This window comes from Notothenia rossii, assembly GCF_949606895.1.
Source record: "Notothenia rossii genome assembly, chromosome: 11".
NCBI lineage: Eukaryota > Metazoa > Chordata > Actinopteri > Perciformes > Nototheniidae > Notothenia > Notothenia rossii.
In genome coordinates, this window is record NC_136910.1 from 33,176,023 (window position 1) to 33,191,936 (window position 15,914).

Below are 15,914 nucleotides of genomic sequence, written 5' to 3' on the forward strand. Positions count from 1 at the left end.
CTATGTAATTGCAACAATATCACGTGAACATACCAGGTAAACTGCTGTAAACTGTTAAAGTCCAAATATAAAGAGGAGAGGGAGGGAGGGAGGGAGGGAGAGAGGAGAGGGAGGGAGGGAGAAGAAAAGAGAAAGAGAAATCATATTAATAAGATGTTTGGGTATCTTACTTTGAGATGAACTTTATTAATTATTCCACAAGTGGATAACGGCGGGTCCTCAAAGCAGCAAAGTTATTGACGAGTTCATCTGCGTCCAGGGATTTTACGACAGCAGGCTCAACAGCCATCAACATGAGGTTTGTGAGCATATTTGTCCGAAGTCCAGCAGCTTCAGTTGAACCCTCTGCATGAGCGTCAATAGTGGCATCTAACACAGCTAGTATAGCCTCGTAGCGCAGTTTTATCTTCTGTAGAGCCCTATACCAATACAGCCACCGAGTGGGACAGGTGCGCTCCAAGTGCAGTATTTTGTTGTGTCCCAACTTCTTTTGAGCCTCAATGAAAAGCATGTGTCTGGTATTGCTATTTGCAATACAAATATATAGTGTTTGAACAACACCAAAAAACTCTGCCATCTCTGGTATTTCAGTTATCGAGCTCACAAGCACAAGATTTAGTCTATGTGCATGACAGTGTATATACGCTGCATGCGGCACTTTTTCACGTATTAAAGCCTGCACTCCACGCACATTACCCCGCATAACACTTGCACCATCGTAGCATTGTGCAACACACAGCTGAATATCTAAACTCGATAATTCCTTTATTATTTTCTGGGCCAGGGATTCAGCTGTCAGGTCCTTCATGTGATAGGTTCCAATGGCTCTTTCCTTTATAATCCCGTCATGTACATAACGGATCAAAATGGCCAGCTGCTCCTTCTTAGACAGGTCTTTCGTTTCATCCACTAACACTGAAAAGTACCGTGCTTCTCCTACTTCATTTATGATTATACTTCTGATATTTTCCCCAATAACTCTCACCATATCATTCTGGGCTTCTGGGGAAGAATAGTGCGCATACCTGCGTTCCTGTTTGCTTTTCACGTTCCTGTCATCTGTTGCAATAACGTCCAAAAGTTCAAGGAAATTTCCTTTATTTTCATCCTCATCTCTCTCGTTGTGGCCACGGAGAGGGAGGGCCTGTCTTCCCAGAAATGACGTGATTTTGAACAAGGATTTGACGTGAGCCCGGTTCTCCTGCACCTCATCTGTCCTGTTTGCGTCAATCCGACTTGCGATGGATTCCTTATGTCCGCTGATCACAGCCTTAAAGTTAGACCACGCTAATGCAGCACAATTGTGTCTACTGCTCCCTTGATGATCCCGGAGATTTTTTTTCATGTTCTTCCAACATGTGTATCCAGTGTCTATGAACACACGCAGTCCATGCCTGTCACCTGTTAAAGTTGAGGCTCCTCCAAAATGACGGCATGCAAAGCAATAAACTGCATCTTCTTGCGCAGAATATTCAACCCAGTCATATTCCTGATACACACTGACATTAAAGCGTCTTCCATTTCTAGTTGGGAAGTGGGTCAAACGAGGACGCCTGAGTCCGTCTGTTTTACATCCACTAATATCCTTCTTCTCTGCTCCAGTTGACCCAGAGGCTGCTACTGCTGCTGCACCCGGGCCTTGACCTTCCTTATCGCTGTCCACGTCTGATCCAGCTCTTTCAATCTGAGAAATTGGTGGGGACTCAGACTCGGATTCAATTCGAGAAGTCGGTGTGGACGAGTTCTCAGCCTCCATGCATGTAGTCTCCGTCTCCCTGTTAGCATCTGCATCCCCGGCGCAGGTGCTGGAGTGGCTAACAGCCTCGTTAACAGCTTGAATCCCACCTTCACTACCTGGTCCTTCTCCCTCTGCTGCTGGGGCAACATTGGAGCCATCACCTTCACCTGCCTTTTTTTTGATAAAAAAAGATTCTAAAGTTCTTTGCTTTCTTTTCATTTTAGTTAATTAGCTTAGCCGAAAAATAAAAAAAAACGCGATAACATGACCCGCTCTGACCTCCGGCGGCTTCTCGTCAGGAGATACCACATTTCAAGATAGGGAGGGGGGATACGTTACGATAAGTATTGGGAAAGATAATATCTAGACTAGAGAAATCGATTGTGTTGTTCTGATTTTCATTTGTATTTAATTTATATGTATTAAATAATAGAATAATCAATACAAATTGACACAGAGTAATTCCATAAATTTATTTTTTTAAAACGAACATTTACATTTTCCCCTGGAGCCAAGGTGTGGCAGCTGCCATACCTTGCCATACCCAATTGACGCCTCTGCCTGCGGGACACCACATTCTATGCTCATACACTCCGATGTACTACCAGCAAATTCTACATATTGTTGTCTGTTATCTAAATAACTTTTTAACCAATCTAGAACTACTCCTCTCACTCCGTATCTATGTAATAGAAGCTTTAGATCGATCTTTCCTAAATCCATACTGAATCTCACTCAATAACTCATTTTTTCCAATAAAATTATCAAATTTATGGACAAACAATTTCTCAAGGACCTTTGAAAATTGTGAAAGCAAGGACACTGGTCTGTAGTTAGTAAATTGGGTTTTGTGCCCTGTTTTAACAGGTTGAATAACTTTAGCTATTTTCTTGCTATCTGGAAAAATACCTGCCTGAAATGAAAGATTAACGATGTAGCTTTGCGGTTTAATTATACAGTCAATAGTCGTTTTCACTATTGTCATGTCGATCCCATCACTATCAGTCGAAGTCTTCTTTTTGCATTTGTCTACAATGGATCTAATTTCAATTTCGTTTATCTCTCCCAGAAACATTGACTTCAACACTTTACTTCCCCCAATTCCGCCATCCTCTTTTTGCCCATCGTGTTGTTTTGGAATAGTCTTTGCTTTAGGTCCGACATTTACACAAAATGAGTTAAATTCATGTACCACTTCATTCATGCTTTTTACAACCTTATTTTTGTCATCAATGAAGTGACTGGGCAGGCCAGTGGATACAGATGTATTTCCAATAACATTATTTAAGATTTTTCATGTGCCCTTGATATCATTTTCTTTTCTTTTAACATATTATTATTATATTCTCTTTTTGCTTGTCTCATTATAACTGTCAACTTATTTTTATATGCCTTCTATTGCTTTTCAACTGCCTTTGTCCTAAATGTTATGAAGTGTTTATAAAGGTTATTTTTCTTCTTGCAAGCATTTTGTAAGCCCTTGGTTATCCAAGGCTTTTGATAATAAGTACCTTTATATGTACAGAGTACAGTGGGACAATGTTGGGACAAGCCACACCCCCTCCTCTCTTATTGGTTCTGTTGATATGGTGTAGCCCAGAACCCTAGAGAGATAAGAGTTAGGACACTCCCATAGACCTCCGTTGTAAAAAATGGCGGCGCCTGCTTCCGGGGTATGGACATCGAAATAGTTCAAAATATTGTCATTTGGGCGTTGGACCTCATTCACTTACATTACGGCGCGTCGATTAGTTCCAGAGGTAAGTTGCTGAAATATCGAACTCTTTTGAATTGTCAACTGTCTATATTGTATCAGAGGCCCTTTATGATGCTTATACTGGTCTTCATTTGTATATGCACAGCGTAATTATCTATATTTTATCTTGGTTGTTACAACCAATTTTGCTAGCATTGCCTGCTAGTTAGCTAGCGCGACTTCGTCGGCTTTGAAGGTAAGATTTCAGTAATGAATCGCTAGCAGCTTATATATCAATGATGCTCGGTAACTAACAAGCAGGATTTAGATTGATTATGTTTTTTTTTTGTTATTTTGGTTTTTATCTGCTGAACCTGACCGTGTCAGCCATCCTTAGTCGGCTTTTTCTGTATGATATGACTTAACTGCTAGAAATGAGGTGGCGTTTGTGATAAATATTTCATTTAATATTTCATTGAATTTTGGGATATACTAACATTTCATTATGTGACATGTTGACTGTACTTAGCTTTTTTTGGTACTGTTCCGTGTTAACTCATCTGTACTGTACAACTAGCCTAGCGGTACTTTTTAATGCTTGATGGCATGCTAGGATAGATTCCTTTGTATTGTAATATACACACTAGTTTAATGATTGTTCTTCAAAGGTATTATTCAGTCTTAAAAAAATAATAGCCTACTGAACAGGCTACTCTACAGCAGTGAATGAAGGATGATACTAAAACACGGTCATGCATTCAAAATGTTTATTTTTAACAAAATAAACACTTAAAAAAAAAATAATAAGCACATTTTTTTATTCAGCCTCATATGCCAGCCATGGCTGTTGCTGCTGCTGCTGGCGGAGGCTGCTGCTGCTGAAGGAGGGTGCTGCTGCTGCTGGAGGGTGCTGCTGCTGGAGGGTGCTGCTGCTGGAGGAGGGTGGTGCTGGCAACGGCTGCAGGTGATGACTGCTGAAAGAAGAGGAGGCTGGAGGCTGATGACGGTGGACCGGGAATGGAGATGGCATCGATGGCAACGAGTAAGGTGTTTGGCAGTGGCCTAGATGTTATGACCTTCGGTGCAGAGGTCTGTTGGGTCTTCTTTGCCTTCTTACTCTGACTCTTGCTGCCAAGATACCCTTTATGTTTATCCTTCCTCTCAGCCCTGATGCACTTTGATGCAATCCTTAACCTCAGCCTGATGTATGTTGAGAGGATTTTTTTCTTCAGGTCATGGCATGAGGGAAGGTTGCTGTCCAGCAACATGGCTTCTTCAAAATGTGTTATTCACACTCCTGACTCCAGCTTGATGTGTTGCATTCTCCTCTGAGTGGTCCTGATTTCAGGCAGAGATCATGGCTTGGAAGGTTTTATATCCTGTAGTGGTTTTGAACCATAGATCAACAGGAGCTTCTGTAAATAGTTTTGTAAATAGTTTCAATATTTATCATAGTAATCATTTTCAGTCTCCCACTCTGTCTCAATTTAATTTATCGTTTTTTTGCCCCACCATATGTTTTGTTGTCCAAGGGCACTAATTTGGTCTGTGTTGAAGATTGTTTTACACTTTAGATTAATCAAATTGTGTTTTTGGCTGAATTAATCTTTTTCTGTTTAACCCTAACCCTCTTTGTTCTCCTTCTCATTCATTTTACTTTGTTTTGTTCTAACACACATCACTTTTTCAATACACTGTTCTTAATACTTGTTCACACATTTGTTCGTCCCTTTTACTTTGTTCTTCCTGTTGTTCTTGTTCAAACACATACATTATATCAATTGTTCATTCACTGTTGTTGTAAAATGATATTCATAGTCTTAACATGATCAGGCTACCCATGCTAACATGAACACAGCGTTTCCCTCCAAAAATGTAAAACGTATCTAAGTAATAGGCTACCAAGCTTTCCGTTGTCACCCTGCCTCTCCAAATGCAAAACTGTCAATAAAAAGTATGCAATAATGCAATTACAGCTGAAAAAGTACTTGGATGTGTGTGGTTTTTTTATATATATTTACCATTCAATAACGCAATCGCTGCTGTCTGTCTGTGACAGCCGCAGTTTGATCTCAGTGTGTCTTATAAACTGTAGGGGCAGGGGAAAAGGTTAAGACATGTAGTTTAGAATGAAATGAAAAATCTATGATGCATGTGTATTATCCTCGCAACTACAGTCATTAAATGTCCGCTTTTGTGTAAGGTTTGAGGGTGTGGTTCTGCAAGCCTCATTTGCAGATTCACCTGTCGCGGCGCACCCAGAGGCTTTTTAGTGGGCGCGTCACCGGGATGCCAGGGGTGGTTCTCACGGGAGGAGGAAGCGTATGTGTGGTGAATGCGGGTATTCAGCGGGATATTTAAGTTTCCTCAGCATGTCTATATATGTTAAAATGCAACTGGGAAAGTCACTGAAAGTAACCGTATGTGGATATTGCATCGACCACCAATGAAATGTAATGTAATCGGAGTGATCTGCAGACCCTGCATTGTCTGTAGCAGCAGTTTGATGTCATACATGTTCCTTCGTTTAGATTTCATTCATATGGGGCTCTGAGGTTCATAACCAACTGTAAACCCCTCACACACCATTGCACGCTGTCGCTGTAGCCTACTCTTTAGTCAACTGGACATCATTATCAATGCGCAGATCACTGCACTGGTACAAACTCATCTATACCGCTATGCTTGGACTGCTGCCCAGTGGCGGCGCCAGAGATTTTCTCTAGGGGGTGCTGTGGGGTAGCTTGACGTTTCATAGAGGGTGCTCAAACTTTAAGGGTTTCTGATTAATGCACCAGCGCTACAGTTGAATTTTCTGCTGCAACTCATACTTGTCAACCCTCCCGATTTTCGCAGGAGACTCCCGATTTCATTGCCCTCTCCCGGTTTCTTCCCGGGGTCATATTTCTCCCGCATTTCTCCCGATTTCTCACAAAATCAGATTTACACACAACTGTTTCCACTCTGACTTTAATACAGCTGAACCATTGTTTGGTTTCCATGGTAACACGTCTCTTTAGTAGCGCGCGCAACTGAAAGTCTGACAGGGTGAGGCAGATAGTAACAGAAAACAGAACAAAAATCGACAACTACTCTACTCTCTGCTCACTCCTTTCCTGCCATGCTCCATCAAGGATGGTGCTACAGGCCGCAAGGCATTGCACTTAGATTAACATTAACATGCTTATATTGTAGTTCTAACAGCTCCGGCGATCCACTAGCACCCCCCACCCCCCCTCCATCTTGCATTTTGAAATGCTCCCGAAGATTTTTTTTTAAATATTGAAGTTAAAAGCATCAATCTGGTGCACTTTGAGAGCAAAATGGAGAGATCTATGGATACATCTCTCAACATACATATGAAACAGAACTGTAAACAGATTTACTATTTCTTTATAGATATTTTACAAATCACTCCCCTTTTAAAACAAAACGTTTGAGACCCACTGAGATAACTAGACTAAAGTTAACTATCTAAACACTGAGAGTCCTTTACTTCACCTGAGCTGAGGTTATTTGAGACTCTCAGTCTGACAGGAGAGAGTTCACCCTCCACTTTGTTGTTGAAAAAGCTCCTTATATCCGTTAGCTTGGCTAGCTAGCACCAGATGCTAACCACAACGATCTCCGGTAGAGACCCACCGGTGCTCGCGCACGCACACAAAATGGCTCGTGCCACACACACACAGAGCAGAGCTTGAATGAAACACAGAGAGCCAGAAGTAAGCTTCTTGTACTAACGAGGACTATTATGTGCAGAATCCCTCTCGCTTTCAGGTGGTTTTGATTGAGTGTCCACACGTGGACGTTTGAGGACTAAAAACGATCCATTTGTCACTTTGCTGTTTGCAAATAATTTGGCGCTCCAGCTAACAGGAAGTCACTAAAGTGTCACAAAGTAATTTAGCCTATGGGTAGGTCAAAAATCGAATGGGTGCTGGACATTGGCCTAATCACCTGTGTTGGCTTTATGTTTTTGGTCAAACATTTGTTTGATTCACATTTGCATTGATGTAATCAATAATTTTTCTTATTTAATTTAATTTAAAAAAAAAAAAAAATTCGAAAAAAACCATATATTTCTTGGGGGTACTTAGGGGGTGCTTTGGCAATCTTGGGGGGTGCTTCAGCACCCCTTAGCTCCCCCCTGGCGCCGCCCCTGCTGCTGCCCATCAACATATCCACTTACATCTCACACAGTACAGCTATAGACTAGTATGGAGTCAGATTTGGGTCAATATTCTAGCGCGCAAAACAAGCTACTCACAAGCGGAAAATGTGCTTTTACACGCACATGAAATGACCCTCGCGCGCAGATTAAACCCCCGCGAGCGGCTATGCGCGAGAGAGAGACAGCCCTCTTGCTCGCTCGCGGGAGTGTCAGCCTCACTCGCTCGCGGATTCTGTCTGCGCGCGCGTGAAAAGTTTCTGACACTTTGAAAAAAAATATATATATATATCAATTAATTTGATATTTAAAAAATGACAAATTAATTCTAGGAGTGTAATACTTTTACAAACACTATAGTAATAATATGCATTCATTATGACAATATCATACTATTACTATAGGAGTGTTCTATAGTGTGTTCAAAAAACAACTACAGAAACATTATATATTATACTCTAGTAGTACTATTTAAAATAATATAGTCTTAATACGGAAACACCAACAAAAAAACTATAGTAATACTTTTACAAACACTATAGTAATAATATGCATTCACTATTACATTACATGTCACTTGTTAGACGCTTTTATCCAAAGCGACTTACATACTGAATACTTTGGGCAATCCCCACAGGAGCAATTTGGGGTGAAGTGTCTTGCCCAGGGACACAACGACATGCAGACTGCAGTGGGGTTTGAACCTGAACACCAACGCACAACTCCACTGCGCCACACACCTCCCTATGACACTATGACAATATCATGCTATTACTAGGAGTGTTCTATAGTGTGTTTAAAAAAACAACTATGAAACACTATATATTATAGTTATACTATTTAAATTAATATAGGAATACTACAAAGATCTAGATACATAGAATTATTATTGAAATATTATAGGGCTACTATAGCTAATAAAATGGAACTACAGAAAAAACTATAGTAATACGATCGCAGGGGAAAAATACTACGGAACACTACAAACTGACTATAGGACACTATACAACTCTTACAGTATACTATAGTAATACTATAGTTCATTTATAGTTCATTTCGTAAGAGGTGCATACAGCAGACAGTAGTTTTCAACAGATACAGCCCACTCAAAAATATATTGTTTTATATAAAATTAATTAATATATATATATATATATATATATATATATATATATATATATATTAGCTGTACACTTTACGAATATGTTTTTTTATGGAAATCTTTACCATTCAATCTCGTCCAACTGATATTGCTGCTATCGGCTCTTGGTAGTTCAGGCATTTATCAAACCTGGCAACTCCAGGTTTCCCGGCAGCTATCAATCAAAGTCCAGTGGTTCCGCCCCAAAGTGTCAGAAACTTTTCACGCGCGCGCAGACAGACTTCGCGAGCGAGTGAGGCTGACACTCCCGCGAGTGAGCAAGAGTGCTGTCTCTGCTCGCGGGGGTTTAATCTGCGCGCGAGGGTCATTTCATGCGCTTGTAAAAGCACATTTTCCGCTCTTGAGTAGCTTGTTTTGCGCGCTAGAATATTGACCCAAATCTGACTCCATAGTTTGCACCTGCTATATCTGACTACTGTATATGGATTTCAATGGCTGAGAAAAATTCTGAACAAGCTGTAGTTTTTCTAAAATACTTTATAGTGAAATTACAGGATTTAAAACAATATGTTTCAGTGTTTCCCCTAGGATGGAGTCATAGCAGCGGTGCTAAGGCACGCGGGCCCAGCAAAATGTGAGCGCGGCGCGCGTGGACATTTTAAGTGTGTGCGCGTGCGAAGTGCTTCCCGCCATTATGTTTCTATTTGTCTGCCAGCACAAGAAAGACACATACATCATTAAAGGCTTCAAATGTATTCAGTATTGTATGAACATAATTGGTGGTTGGACATCACATCCTCTAGGGGGGTCCGGGGGTATGCCCCCCCGGGAAGATTTGTTTTTACATTTTAATATAAAATACTTCAATCTGGTGCACTTTGAGCACACAATGACTAGAGACTAGATCTAACTCTAAACACCCATATGAAAAAGATCGTTTTACATTTTAATAATCAAATAATTGAACATACCAATAAACTACCATAGCCAATAACACATATGTAACTTATTTTATTTTTGTTGTTCATTTACATCACTTTCATCAGGCAATTTTTTAGTTTAATATCAGGTGTCAAAAGAGCATGGCACCTAGTAATGAATGTGCCAAATGTCTCCACTTCGTTCCACTGCCCCAGTGACTTGAATATCTTGGGTTCTGCCACCCTTCATGCAGATCTAGATCCCTCCGCTTCGCGTCGGGATCCTGATCAGCCTGTCGGGTGTTCTTTTCCCCATAATGACCGCGTCGCTGCACGTTATCCCTTACAAACTAACTAAGTTAGCTAGATGTAATTCATTCTTAACTGTAGGCTTTTATCAAAGTATTAATTTACTTAATCTAAATGTAACAACATTTTAAATTATAATAACTTACATTTATGGCGTTATGACCTTCTTCTTGAGGTGATTGTGTCCAAATAAAGTTATGTCTGCTTCAACTTGCTGTTGTCTGTCTTGTCAGGCAGTTTTCCTTCAGCTCTGAAAATGACAGCTTTCCCGCGTATCGGTGGCTCGAAGTTGCCGCGAGCGCTAGGGGGCAGCACTTATAATTATTTTAATTTAAAAAAAAATTTTTTTTTTTTTTTTTTTATCTGCTTGGGGGCTTGCGCCCCCTAGCAGCGGCGCGCATATTTCAGCAGCGGCGCAGCGCCGCTGTTGAAAACATATAGGGGAAACACTGTGTTTAACTTGTGTTTTATTTTTGAATGCTTGAATCGATTTATTGTGACATAAAATAGATGTTACATAATTATAATAGGGTCAGAGTTATACACAATATATTTTTATTTAAATCGTTTATTTATGTATATTAAATGGCTATACTCCTTACTGTAGGCTGTTGTACAGACGACACATACACAACAACACACAGCTGTATTCATATGAAGTATGTAATCATACAAAAGTCATAACTTTAAGCAAGTACTGCACATTATTGAACACTTAAATACCCTACATTTGAGTATGTTTTAAGCATCTTTTAAATGTTTAAATAGCAAATAAAATACAGTATGCTAAATGCTAATCTGATCTATTTTCTTCTATCTTTTATTAGACATTACTTTTAAGTCTTGTGTTTATATAAATATATTTCATGATCTCTTTTAATGCACATTAAAACCTTCTTGCTTTAACCTCTTATATTCTTAAACTAATTTTTCTTGTTTTTATTCATTTTTTATTTTGAAATGTTTCATTCAATAATGAAGCACCTGTCACCGTACCCATTCCCCTGGAATAACTTAATCACACACACACACACACACACACACACACACACACACACACACACACACACACACACACACACACACACACACACACACACACACACACACACACACACACACACACACACACACACACACACACACACACTCTGCAGCCCCAGCTGCAGACACACATCCAGCTACAGACACACACCCAGCTGCATACACACATCCAGCTGCAGACACACCCCCAGCTACAGACACACACCCAGCTGCAGATGCACACACCCTCTGCACCCCCAGCTGCAGAAACACCCCCAGCTGCAGACGCACACCCAGCTGCAGCCACATACCCAGCTGCAGACACAACCCCAGCTGCAGACACACATCCAGCTACAGACACACACCCAGCTGCAGACACACACCCAGCTGCAGACACACACACCCTCTGCACCCCCAGCTGCAGAAACACCCCCAGCTGCAGACACACACCCAGCTGCAGCCACATACCCAGCTGCAGACACACCCCCAGCTGCAGACACACATCCAGCTACAGACACATACCCAGCTGCAGACACACCCCCAGCTGCAGACACACATCCAGCTACAGACCCACACCCAGCTGCAGAAGTACACCAAGCTGCAGACACACACACCCTCTGCACCCCCAGCTGCAGACACACCCCAGCTGCAGACACACATCCAGCTACAGACACATACCCAGCTGCAGACACACCCCCAGCTGCAGACACACATCCAGCTACAGACACACACCCAGCTGCAGACACACACCCAGCTGCAGACACATCCCCAGCTGCAGACACACACCCAGCTGCAGACACACCCCCAGCTGCAGACACAAACACGCAAATAAAAACGCCGCGATGCAAATAAAAAAGCCACAACGGAAGTGAATTACCGGAGACTATTATTGCTGATGCACATGCGGTTTTTTATGCGAGAGAAGAAGAAGTCTGGGGGATCTCCAGGAAACATCGCATGGGTAAGTTTATAATGTTAAAGTTACACAGGATGTAGATAATATCTGTCGCTGCCGTATTTATGATTTTAAATGACGTTATTTTGTGTGTGGGAGCAGATTATGTGTGTAGTGTAAAATGTTAGTAGAACATAGCTACTTTTATCTGCTAACGTTAGCTGTTTTCTAAACAAACAGATCTGAGCCAACCGGGACTTAAAGATGATGCTAAGACACACAAAGTAAGTTGAATATGCCTTTATTCAACAGACGAGCTCGGGTCCTCTCCTCAACATGCTCTGAAGGAAAAACTTTTACTGAATTAGGGCTGGGCAAGTTAACGCGTTATAATCGTTGCCCAGCCCTATATTGAATACATACAAGTATAGATCTTCACTAACATCCTGTAGTCAACCTTGACTCCATCAACATGTCATCTAAATGTGCCTGTCTAGAGATAAATGAGGGTCTCTTATCCTGCTTAGAGATAGAGTAGGGTCTCAATCCTGTCCAAGACGTGCTTCCTTTGGGAAGTTCACTGGCTTTAAATCTTTTTTCTTTTTTTTTTAATGTATTTTGACATTGTAGATGCATGGTTCAGATATTAAGTGATTGCAGCTGATATCTGCTGTTAAATTAGTGTCAGCTGTTTGCAGGTAACATTTCCTGCTGCAATAGCTTACCAAGTAGCTGTTACTTCATTGCAAATGAATAACATTCACATTGCTCCTTTTCCACAGGCAATGTATTGTCCAAATTGTGGGACTGGTGGGTGTTTTGGGAGGTTTTGCGGCTCCTGTGGCAGCAACATTGAATGTTTGGCTCCCTTTCTCGAAGATTGTAAGCTCCTCCTTAAAAGTCAAGAATTTCACCAGTACAGTGATAATGTCTTATTTGTATATGATTTGTTGCCATTTTAATATATACTATACACATATTATTGTCAGTCATGGCAATTTCAACATGATTTAGAACTACTGATAAAAGAAAATGCCAACAAGTAAAAAAATCAGTTGAAATACCAAAGTTGACCAATTATGTGCTCCTTCATGTGCTGAGGGTTGAGCCTTCTGATGCGTTTATGCACAAATACAGGCATTAAAAGGGTACCTTTTTGTTCGCTACCTCTAGATTGATATGTATTTTTATCTTTACCAATTATGTAAGTATCCCAATATTTTGTCCTTTGCCTGTTTATTTCTCTTATTCTTTGCTCCTCATGTTCACGCATTGAACATGATGAAAACATACATTTATGCATTAAACAGTTCAGGTATTTTCCTCATTACTGATACATTTTCATTTTTTTCTTAATAGGTTTTTTGTTATTAAGTTTCATTTCTAATGACACTGTTGTCTTTTCCCTTCAGTCAAAGAATCTAATGAAGGAATCGAGGCAGGCCTCATCCACAAGTACTTCACGGAGGGACACGCTTATGAAGTGATACTTGATTTTCTAGAAAAAAGAAACAACATTTTTCTTAGTCTGAGGACCTTAAAGAGGAGGCTACAGAACGCTGGCTTAACAAGAAGGACAGACTATTGGCACTTTACACCAAACTGTTGCACATGAACTGAGAGGCTCGGGTCGGCTGTTGGGTTACAGAGCTATGTGGCAGACATTGCAACAAAAGTATCACCTGACAGTAAAAAGGGAGGATGTTAGACAGACGATTTCCAGACTGGATCCATCTGGTGTTCAACTTCGTTCCAGGCGAAGGTTTGTCCGAAGGGGATACGTCACAGCAGGACCAAACCAAGTGTGGCACGCTGATGGATATGATAAACTTAAACCCTTTGGTATTGCCATCAGTGGCTGCATCGACGGCTTTTCAAGGAAAGTTATGTGGCTCAGGAGTGGCAGCACTAACAACGATCCGGGCATCATTGCGCAGTACTACCTGCAGTGTGTATCGGAGTTTGGACTACTTCCAGCCCGCCTTCGCACTGACTGTGGAACTGAAAACGGCACTATGGCAGCCATTAACTGCACATTACGATCTCAACACACAGATGATTTTGCAGGAGCCCTCAGTCACATGTATGGTACCTCAACTGCAAACCAGCGCATCGAGAATGTATGTGTGTGTGTGTGTATATAGTACAGAGGTGCCCAAATACTTTAAATCTGGATGAAAAAAATTGAAAAAATTGTGAATTACATTAGAGCTGTACACTAACATTTTCCCAAGGGAGTTTATGTGCTCCCAAATGAAATAATGTAGGTGCGCACCTAGAAATGTACAACATTTCTAGAAATATTGTGACTTTTTAGCAAAATATTGTGACTTTTTACTTGAAGTTTTTTTTTTTTCATGAAATACAAAAGTTTTGAATTCCACCATTAGGACTCAGTTCTGGATCGAGCTCTTCAGTGACCTTAGAGAGAGGCACCTCTTCAATGGGAGCCATGAGCACAAGTGTCTGCTGCGATATGTGTTTTTGGGCATCTTACAAAAAGACCTCGATGAGTACAGACAGCTGTGGAACAACCACACCATCCGACCTGTTCGCCTGTCTCAGTGTCCATCAGGTAAACCTGATGCCATGTACCACCTGCCTCACAGGTTTGTATTCAAATTGTTTGGTAATATTACTTTAAAATATATCTGACTTCATATAATTTGGTGTATCAGCCCAATATGACAAGTTTGTCACTTGATAAATAACGTGATTCATTTAGTCTGAAAACTCATTATTTCAAAAATGATTTCAAGTCTTAAACGACTAAAAATGGATTCCAACACAAAACCTAAATCAGAAAATGTCCAAAGCTATTCTGTCGATTTATCTTACTCAATTCCAAAAAGTACCCTGTGTTAGAAAGTGAGTAGAATGACCATATTTGACTGAAAGAGCTGCTGTCAACCTGAGATTAACTTCTCAAGCCAAAGCTCTTTGTTTAGGATTTAATTAACGAAGAACTGACTCAATGGAGTTTTAGTTATAATGCTTATCTAGCATTTTTGGGGGGTTAAATTATCCATTTGTAATCACTTGACTCATTATGTTTCAATTTATGACTGGTCTTAGGTTTGGCGGAAGGGAGTGTGGATTTCCAGTGTCCTGGGAAGTCCTACACCACTTTGATGGCATCATGCAAGCATCATCCCAGTACAATTTGTTTGGTGATGAGAATCCGGAGATGCATTTTGTGGACTTGCAAAGACGGAATGGGTTGGCTCCACCAGTGAACTGGACAGCTGCTGTTCAGAATTACATTCCCATGAATAACATGTCTGGAGTGTAGAATACATTGCCCCGCCAGCCCCCCAGAACCTTTTTTGTGTGTACAAGTTTCCAATGTAGGTTGAATATTATTTAGAATCCTGCAATTCTGAGTAGATGAGTCCAGTGAAATATTTAGCTTGTATCTTTGCATAAGTCATTAGACTGAAACCTTTCTTTGTTTAAATAAACATACAGCATATTCATGTATTTTGTAAAACATGTTTAGTGTTACATCCGTGTTATCAGTTGAATGGTCGATCGTCAGAAAATTATACACCTAATATTTTGGTAATTGATTTTAATTTTGTTTTGAATAAAAGTAGGTTCCAGCCTCTAAAATGTGAATATTTGCTGGATTAATTTGTTCTCTATGAGGCTTCACTTTCTGACATTTTAAAGACCAAGGCGTGTCCGAAATCACTCTCATTCACTACTCCCTACTCCCTATATAGGGAATTCTATATAGGGAGTAGTGAGTGATTTCAGACACAGCCCATAACAAATTGATGAATCAACAATAACATTCATTCATTGCATCAGTCACATATGCTACTGTTATTTCTGTTTTCACAGTGGATCTGAGAATCTTGTGAACCAGCTACAGCCGTGTCATCTTTGTAGCGAGTGTGTAACATATATGCTATACGTAGAAAAACAAGTCCTTACGTTAAAATGAAACACTTTTAAACCATTTAATGAAGAGTCATTCAGCTTTACTCTTTCACAAAATCCATGTAAAAACATGTTGATAAAATGGCCAAAACAAAATTGGCACATTTGCACGACAAGG

The 15,914-nt window shown here is 40.5% G+C and overlaps 1 long non-coding RNA gene across 1 annotated transcript; it reads left to right on the forward strand.

Moving 5' to 3' along the window:
- The first annotated feature begins 3,365 nt into the window (after positions 1 to 3,365).
- Positions 3,366 to 5,418, forward strand: LOC307025702. Its single transcript, XR_013804242.1, has 2 exons — positions 3,366 to 3,498; positions 4,260 to 5,418. It is a non-coding gene; the product is annotated as an uncharacterized lncRNA (long non-coding RNA).
- Positions 5,419 to 15,914: the final 10,496 nt, after the last annotated feature.